This window comes from Puma concolor, chromosome B4, assembly GCF_028749965.1.
Source record: "Puma concolor isolate L17-30 chromosome B4, mPumCon1.1.hap2, whole genome shotgun sequence".
NCBI lineage: Eukaryota > Metazoa > Chordata > Mammalia > Carnivora > Felidae > Puma > Puma concolor.
This window is the reverse complement of record NC_141673.1, coordinates 87,269,596-87,279,717: the sequence shown is the minus strand read 5'-3', so window position 1 is coordinate 87,279,717 and position 10,122 is coordinate 87,269,596.

The window sequence follows — 10,122 nt, the reverse complement described above, 5'->3', positions numbered from 1 at the left end:
TTCCAGCCTCATTTCCTACTGATTCTTGTGGGTTCCTCCACCCCAATCGACTAAACTATTCTGTGCAATTCTCTAGCAATGCCTCTGTTAGCCTCTTCTTCTCAAGTTCTTCCTTTCATCACCACACAAATCATTCATTCCTGAAACTCCTGCCAGAGTAACTCCTGAAGTAAATACTTTGCATAAGTATTGTGCATAGTATATGATTATAGTACTACAATTATTCTGTGGTCCCTGTTTCATTTTGGTGACCCATAGCCAAGTATAAGGAGACAGTTCAGTCCTCACCAAACTACTTCCTGTGTTCCCAATAGTAGGGAATCTTAGTCAAGGAAATAAACGTTCAGCTCTGATATGTAAAGGACGTAGAAATTACCAGTCCCTTCCTTAGAGAAAGACTGGACAAATTGAAAACCAATGACTTCTCTTGGACCTCTCAGAGAACTGAGGTCAAACAGCAAACAACCACTCCAAAATCTGAAGAAATGGACACAGCCAGACAGATACAGCACCTGATACTTATGTACCTGGAGCCAAAGCTGCTGGGTGCTTTAAACAAATATGAACACTTAACTGGTAATTTTTTTTAACGTTTATTTATTTCTTTTTAAGAGAGACAGAGACAGAATCCCAAGCAGACCTCATGCTGTCAGCACAGAGCCCGACACGGGGCTCAAACTCACAAACTGTGAGATGATGAAATGAGCCAAAATCAAGAGTCAGACACTTAACCAACTGAGCAACCCAAGTGCCCCACTGGTAGTACTGAATCTCTGGAGGTTAAGTATCGACGAACATGAGAAGGAAAAACTGCTGTGGGTCACAGTCATGGGCAGGGGTTGGGGGTGGAGGTGGGAGTGGGGCACACTTTTCCTCCAGGAATGCCAGTAGGTTCTCGCAGGATGGATCTGAGGATCCAAGAAAGATCCCACTATGACCCTGGCAGGAGTAGAATAGTCTACTTCTATTCTAACCATCCCAGATCTTTCTTCCTAACAAAGGTCTACTCTGCAGTAGAAAGCTTTGGTGTAATAATACTGCAAGCTTACCCCAACTGGGGGAAGGGAATTCCATTTCACTCCAGCTCATTCCAGCCTCCCCATGCCACCTACGAGGGGTAAAACCTCATAGTCAACAGGAGAGAAGACATCAAAGAAATAGAGCATAAAAGCTACAGGTGGGAGCACTGGGAGAGAAGCTGTACCCATGGAAGAGGCACAGAAACCCTTGTGAAAGCTATATTCCCAAGACGAGCCCACTAAAAAACCAAGACTTAGAAGATTTTAGAATGCTCCCTTTTTTCATACCTTCACACCACAGCAATAACTCACCAGTTTAATAACTGGGTTATAGCTGAAAAGGCTTTAACACTCAGACTTTCTCTGAGAAAGCAATACCAAAAGAAGTCCCAAAGCCAAAACAAGGACACTGAAGGAATTTGAAGTCTCGTACATATCTAGGTACAAGAAGCATTAAATACAGTCCAACTCCCAACAAGATTAACATACATCTTCACACTAAAGATCTGTTTGTCTTGCTACCAATTACTTGGTAACATATCTGACTTTCAAGAACAGAAAATTATAAGGTATCCAAAAAGGCAAGAAAAAGCAGAGCCCCAGGAGACAATGCAATCATCAGATCCAAACTCAGATATGACACAGATGTTAGTTATCAGATGGGCAATTTAAAAATCTGTGATTCATTAAGGAGGACACCTGTTGGGATGAGTCCTGGGTGTTATATGGCAGTGAAGGATCACTGGATTCTATTCCTGAAACCAATACCACACTGTATGTTAACTAACTTGAATTTAAATGAATAAACCTAACAACTAGAAATAAATAAAAAGCTGTGATTAACCTGTAAAGGGATGTGATAGAAAAAGTCTACAACATGAAAGACCAAATAGGTAATGCCCATACAGAGATGGAAACTGTCAGGAAGAAAAAGAATGAAATGCTAGGAATGAGACATAGTGACAGAAATGAAGAATGCCTTTGATGGGTCAATCATTAGACTTGAAACAGCTGAGGAAAGAATGGGTGAGCGTATATATTGGCTTACTTTATTTTTTCTCTATACATCTGAATTACATATGTTACTTTTTTCCGCTTTATCGAGATAGAAGTTGACATAAAACATTGTGTAAGTTTAAGATTTACAACATGATAATTTGAAATATGTATATGTTGGGAAATGATTACCCCAGTAAAGTTAGCACATCCATGACCTCATATAGTTGCCATTCCTTTCTCTCTCTCTCTCTCTCTCTCTCTCTTTCTCTTTTGGTTTTTGGTTTTGTTTTGAGAACATTTAAGATCTACTGTCCTAGAGGAGCACCTGGGTGGCTCAGTTGGTTAAGCATCCAACTCTTGGTTTTGACTCAGTTTGTGAATTCAAGCCCTGTGTTGTTGGGCCTGCTTGGGATCTGTCTCTCCCCCTCTCTTGGCCTCTGCCACACTCACTCACACACACTCTCTGTCAAAATAAATGAACTTAAAAAAAAAGGATGCTCCTCTCTTAGCAACTTTTAAATATATAATAACACTGTATTATTAACTATAGTCAAAATGCTGTATGTGGAATTTACTCATAGCTGGAACTTTGGACTCTTTGGTCACCATCACATATTGCCCCTGGCAAACACCAATGTAATATCTGTTTATTAATTCATTTATCTCAGAGTTCACGTATAAGTGAGATCATACAGTATTTGTCTTTTTCTGACAAACTTTAGTTAGCATAATGCCCTCAAAGGTTTTTTCATTATTTATTATTTTTAAAGTTTTTTTTTAATTTATTTATTTTGAGAGAGAAGAGAGAAGAGAGAAGAGAGAGTGCACAAGGAGAAGGGCAGAGGGAGAGAAAGAACATCCCAAGCAGGCTCCTCACCATCAACATGGACCCCAATGCAGAGCTCGAACTCATGAACCATGAGATCACGACCTGAGCCAAAATCAAGAGTCAGACACTTAACCAACTGAGCCACTGAGGCGCCCCATAATGCCCTCAAGTTTTAACCATGTTGTCACAAATGGCAGGATTTCCTCTCTTTTTGTGGATTAATAATACACACACACACACACACACACACACACACACACACACACACGATGGGACACATGAAATGTACAGCTATACATGAAGCAATTCCCTTTGAAATAAATTAAATAATTGAAATAAATCCAGAAACTAGTGAGCAACTCCTCCACACCAGGCAACTGAGAACATAGCCACATTGAAACTGTTAGAGAAGGCTGAGGCACCCTGGCCTGGCTATAAACCCCATCCCTGGTATAGTGTCATACACTCATTAACTCCCAATGGCCAACTCCCAACTTCTCCATAAGGAGTGAAGGATTTGGACCCCACATTTAGTGCCCCCAATTTTAAGACTTCCACCCAAAGGAAAGGCCCCCAAAACACCTAACTCTGAAAGCCTACGAGGCTGGTATACACAAGACCTTTTAAAAGACTATATACAGAGCAAACAAGCAGTTGTTGATAGGCACACAAACACATATCCAGCTATCCCCCCAGGGCTCAGTGCAGAGGGAGCTGGCCAAAAAAAAACCCCATCTCACAGTTTCTCTCCAGAAGAGATTTTACATACTTAGCCAGCTGCTGCCTGAGAATCCAGTCTTAGAAGAACGTATATTTCTGGGAGTGTATCCATTTCTTCCAGGTTGTCCAATCTGTTACCATGTAGTTGTTCGTAATTAGTCTCTGACAATCTTTTGTGTTTCTCTGGTGTCCACTGTAACACCTCCTCTTTGACTTATAATTTTATTTGAATCCTCTCTCTTTTTTTCTTGGTTATATAGTTAACGATGTGCTTAGTTTTTGTTTTGTTTTGTCTTGTTTTGTTTTGTTTTGTTGCTTTCAAAGAACCAAATCTTAGTTTTATTTTTTTTCTATTGTCTTTCTAATCTCCATTTCACTTATTTCTGCTCTAATGTTTATTACATCCTTCTTTCTGCTAATTTTGGACTTTGTTCTTCTTTTTCTAATTCTTTGAAAAATAAAGATAAGTTGTTTATTTGAGATCTTTCTCTTTCTTAATGTAGGCATATACACCTACACACTGCACACCTTTCCCTCTTAGAACTGTTTTTGCCACATCCTGTAAGTTATATGTTATATTTCCATTTTCATTTGTCTCAAGATATTTCTTTCTTTACCTATTTGTTTCTCAGGAATGTGTTTAATTTCCAAATATTTGTGAATTTTCCAGTTTTCCTTTTGTTACTGGTTTCTACTTCCATACCATCATAGTCAGAAAAAATACTTGGTATGATTTCAATATTCCTAAATTTGTTAAGGATTGTTTTGTGGCTCAACTTATTATCTCTCCTAGAGAATGTTCCACATATTCTTGAGAAGAATGTGTATGCTGCTTCTTTTGGATGGAGTGTTTTGTATATATTTGTTAGGTCCATTTGTTCTATAGTTTATTCAGGTCCAGTTTCCTTATTGGTTTTCTGTTTGGATGATCTACCCACGGTGATTATGGTCAAAGTGAGGTAAGTTGCTGGCTATCAAGCCCAGATCAAGGCATCAGGAGATAGTCTACTTCCTAATGGGAGGAGTTCCATTTTTAATGTACTACGTATGTTGATATGTCCGGGTTTGGGATTTGGAGAAGCTGGAAAAAGATCTGTTTGAGGGTTGTTATTGTAATTATTAAACATTTTGCACTTTGGGCAAGTTAGCCAACCTCTCTGTGTCCTAACTTCTTTAGTCCAATTGAAGCTAAGAATAGTATCATATCACGGGATTGTGAAGATTAAATCAGCTGATATAATTAGCATATTTAGAGGAGTACCTGGCTAATGTAGGGACTCTAAATGTTGTTGCTGCTGCTGCTGCTGATTGATTTAGCAATTAAGACATTTGTATTTTAGTCACAACTTTGTCGCAAATTAGCTAAGTAACATTTTTCAAATCATTTGACACTGTGAAGCTGGTTTATTTGACTGTGAGCTGAGGGGTTTATAATACACTGCCTCTATGGTGTTTCTAATTCTGTAGTTGCCAAATGCACTGATGTTTAGCTTAGAAGAGGAAATATTTTACGTAGGAGAAACGTATGCCATATTTATGATATATTTAGGTATTTAGGGCTCTGTGAACAATTGGTTACAAAATCATAAGGCAGAAATCTTCTAAATTTCTTACTACATCAATGAACTGAAAAGAACATACTCTTTTTACTTTTTGTTACAGTTATTTATTTATATATTTTGAGAGAGAAAAAAAGAGAGAGAGATGGGGAGGGGGCAGAGAGAGAGGGAGGGAAAGAAGCCCAAGCAGCCACCATGCTGTCAGCGCAGAGCCCAACGTGGGGCTCGACTCCTTGAACCGTAAGATCATGACCTGAGCCAAAATCGAGAGTTGGACACTTAGCCGACTGAGTCACCAGGTGCCCCCAAAAGTAAATACTCTTGATTAGACTCTATAGTTCTTTGAAGGAGAAAAGCTATCAATAAAGAAATTTTATCTGTGAGGGCTATTTACATTGTTTTAATTCAATAATGAAGGATCTATCATATTAAAGATATAGTGAAGAAAAAAAAGGTAAACAAGACACAAGTTCACCACCTAAGCTGGCAGACAAATATAGGGGAATAGGATGAGAGATGAGTCAACAGAAATCAGGTCATCTAGGGTCTTGTGAGTTACATTAAGTATTTTTTTTACTCTAGTCTCAGAATACAGGTACAGGGACTTTTAAAGGGCTGGAAACAGGAACAGCTTTTCAAGAGGAAGTGAAACTTGAGTTGGGCATTAAAGACTTCAGAAAATTTCATTGATGTCAAAGAATAATAGCAGAGAAGTGGGGTTCACATACTGTGTTCAGAGAGTGGGAGATGTCCATTATACACAGGACATACAGGATCTAGAGGGAAATGGTCAGAAATGAGACCAGAAATTTAGGACCAAATTAGGGGTACCTTTGAAAGAAAATGCTTGATTCCTGTGTTGACATTAAAATACCCAGTGTCAGGGAGTCTGGGTGGCTCAGTCAGCTAAGCATTTGACTCTTGATTTGGGCTCAGATCATGATTTCACAGTTTGAGGGACTGAACCCCAAGTCGGGCTCTGTGCTGACAGCACTGAGCCTGCTTGGGATTCTCTCTCTCCCTCTCCCTCTCTGTCTCTCCCTTGAGCACGCTCTCTTGCCCTCTCAAAATAAATACACATTTTAAAAAAGAAAGAAATACCCAATGTCTTTCCAATTCCATCTATTATATTAACAGTGTTAACTGCCTACTTTGTGCTTGCTCTTCCCTTCGTAAAAACTTATAGTGATGCCAAACTGCTCACAGAATAAGGTAAACGCTTCCCAGCCCAAGTGTTACCACTTTCCTTTTTATCCTCCTTGCCCTTCTACTGTGATGAGGAGACTAGCAGAGAGCTAAGCATTAGCCTTCCTCTCTTTATTCCATCCTTGCTAATTATTCTCTTGAAGCCCAGTCTTCCTTCATAGTCCTGAGTTTTTGGGCGTTCATTTGTTTAATGTGTATCTTTAAGTTCCCCAAAGTCAGAAAGCCTGCCTGTTTTGTGAGCATCATGCAGTTTCAGTGTAGCGGGTGTTGTGATGGGCCATGCAGATCACCATCGAGATTGGAGGACTTATTCCTCTGTGGGGAGTATTGTCAGCAGACAAGCCTCAGCCGGTCAGCCCTCTGCAGAGCTGCTTCATCTAAAAGACAGTTGTTTCATCCATGGGCACTGCATTCCCAAGGATAACCCTCATCCAAAGACTGGATAGACAGAGGATAAAGATCCTGCCTTTTTGTCCCAAGACAACACTGAAGGGCCATGTTAGCTTCAGAGCTCCCTGTGGGGTCAGCTGAGGCTCCCATCTCTTCCCTCTGCCTGATCCTTCTTTCTTCCTTTCCCTCTACAAACATCGCTCCAAAAGCTCCCACTCACAATCCCCCGTGTACTAATCTCCCTCTTAGAGTCTGCTTCTCTTGAAATGTTTCCTGAATGAGTAAATGAGTAAATGGAATACACCCTATACCAATTTGGGATGATAACTAGGTAAAGTAATTACTGTTGTTCATTATTTCCTAATTTTAAAGTGCCTGGTATGACTATTGTGAAGTCTTAATAGTCTCTTAAATTCTCCTGTGTCTGGTCTTGTTTGTTTACTATGTACTGATACGAATCCCTTTATCCAAGCGTGAAAGTAATGGTTAGGAATGTCACCTTCAATGACCTGGTATGCTTGTCCTTCTGAACTGGCTGGGAAAGTTCTACTACCAGAATAGTACTAAAGAATTTTGGCTTGCTCACACTTCATTGATGGTATTCCTAATGCAGGATTATTTCATGTTTTTGAAATGTTTAAAGACCAATTAGATGCAGTGTTCAGTATTTGTTATGCTGAGAAAAAATACTTCATTTTAAAAAATCTCAGTGGTTAACATTTTGGCCACTGGGTGTCATCACAGAGCTAGCTTAAAAAAAGATGGCATTTTTAACCAGCTGATTGGAAGTACCTGAGTCTAGTAAGATTTAATAACATACTTTCATTGTTCAACCTTCATACATTGAACATTAATACCCACTGGAGGAAGTTCTTTGCAAAGTACAATTTCTCTATTTTCTAGTCTTTCTTCACAATAAACCATACAGAAATAAAGTTTCTTCTAACAGTGTTTTGGCATGTCTTGAGTGAATGGGGAAATGGGGCAGGAAGGCTAAGGTCTAATGAAGATATGGAAATGGTTGAATTACTGCTGTCTTAGAGAACCAGAGCTAACTAAATAGAGAGACATAAACCCAAAGCTACTCAATTTGGTCATCTGATTACCTCAAGCCATAAAAGACCTCTGTTTTAACTTCTTTTATTTTACTTATTTTTATTATTGTTGTTCACCCTAAAAACCTTTATAGAGCAAGGACTTTTACTTACTCCATTTTACAGATGGAGAAACTAAGGCACAGAGAGGTTAAGAACTACCTAAGGTCAGATACAAGGTGGCCGATTAAACCTTCAGTGAAGGCCTAGACAGTGTTATCAAAGTGTGGTGGCCCCTTGACCACCTTCATCAAAATTCTGTATAACAATCACTAAATATAATAATTGTTAACAAATATATTCCAGCCACATGCAAGCGCTTGATGTGAATCAGGCACAGAATTCAGTAATCTGCTAACTCCGGGGTTCTCAACCTTAACTGCAGACTCAAGTCACTGAGAGAGGCTTTAAAATCAAACAGGTGTCTGGAACTAACCTAGACCAATCAAATCAGAAGTTCTAGGTATGGGGTCCAGAGAAGAGATTTTTTTTTAAGGTTTTTTTTTTTTTTCAAGTTATTCTCCTGTGCAGACAGAGTTGATAATTCTTGTTTGTGAGCAATAGTTCTCAAATAAATTCTTGAGCAAGTAACTTAGAGGTGATGCTCATCAAATTCTGTAGAATACTCTTTGAGAAACTGTCTTAAATAATATGAAGGTAGGGCAGGGATAATAAGCCCAAGGGAAAAAAAATTAAGTTAGACTGAGACCCTTCTAGACAATATGAAAGTACAATTTCGGTATTTTTTAGTCTTTCTTCTCAGCAAATCATATAGAAATAAAGTTTCTTCTAACAATGTTCTGGGTATCTTGAGTAAATGGGGAAATGGGGCAGGAAGGCCTAATGAAGATATGGAAAGGGTTGAATTATTGCTGTATTAGAGAACAAGAGATAACTAATGGAGACATATTCTGAAATCTACCCAATTGGGTCATCTGGTTATCTCAGACCATAAAAATGACCTCTAAAATAGCCATAAGGGCCATTTCCCACATCTTCCCCTGCTAACCTCTTAGAAAATTCCATCTAGGGGCGCCTAGGTGGGTCAGTCAGTTGAGCGTCCGACTTCGGCTCAGGTCATGATCTCACGGTCCGTGAGTTCTAGCTCCGCGTCGGGCTCTGTGCTGACAGCTCAGAGCCTGGAGCCTGCTTCCGATTCTGTGTCTCCCTGTCTCTGACCCTCCCCGTTCATGCTCTGTCTCTCTCTGTCTCAAAAATATATAAACGTTAAAAAAAAAATTAAAAGAAAATTCCATCTAGGTCTGTATATTTAGAAAGAGGATCAATAATTATTTTATTAAATGGAATTAAAAATAAATAAAACTAACATGAATGTTATTTAAATGCTACATTATTCCTCTTTGACGCTGATAATTAATATTTTATAAATGTGTGGATGAGCTGTTAGAAAACAAGAAAGTATCTCTATTTTACAATTGTACACATTATAAGGAAACAACTATTAAAAAGTAAGGTTAAAAACACACATACATTATGCAAATGCCCACAGAGGTCTCCACCAGATTTATTTACCCTGTAGAAGGGTGACAGCTACAGGCTATCTTTTTCATTTATAATTCGTCGTTGCTTACCTTTACTTTTGAAGGAAGATGGATAAGGTCTTTCATTACACACCAAATGGATTAAGAGATATTAAAAAGCAAGAATCAATAGTATTTCATAACTGGTTTGATTTGGAAAACGGAGGGAAAACAAAGAATTAAATATGACTGTAAGCATTCACACTCAAGAAGATGAGCAGGTAGAGAGACAGAAAAGTATCCATTCATTCTTTAAATCATTCATTCATAATGGAATACTACTTGGCAATGAGAAAGAATGAAATCTGGCCATTTGCAGCAACGTGGATGGAACTGGAGGGTATTATGCTAAGTGAAATAAGTCAGTCAGAGAAAGACAGATACCATATGTTTTCACTCATATGTGGATCTTGAGAAACTTAACAGAAGACCATGGGGGAGGGGAAGGAAAGGAAGAAAAAGTTACAGAAAGGGAGGGAGGCAAACTATAAGAGACTCTTGGATACTGAGAACAAACTGAGGGTTGATGTGGAGTGGGGGAGAGGGGAAAGTGGGTGATGGGCATTGAGGAGGGCACTTGTTGGGACGAGCACTAGGTGTTGTATGGAAACCAATCTGACAATAAATTATATTAAATAAATAAATCATTCATTCATTTATTATTCCATTCAGCACATCTTTGTTGAACAATTTCTGAGGGCAATACGCTGCATCAGTCACCAGAGAAGCTACCTATGGCCTCTCTGGAAGGATATGATAAAATTG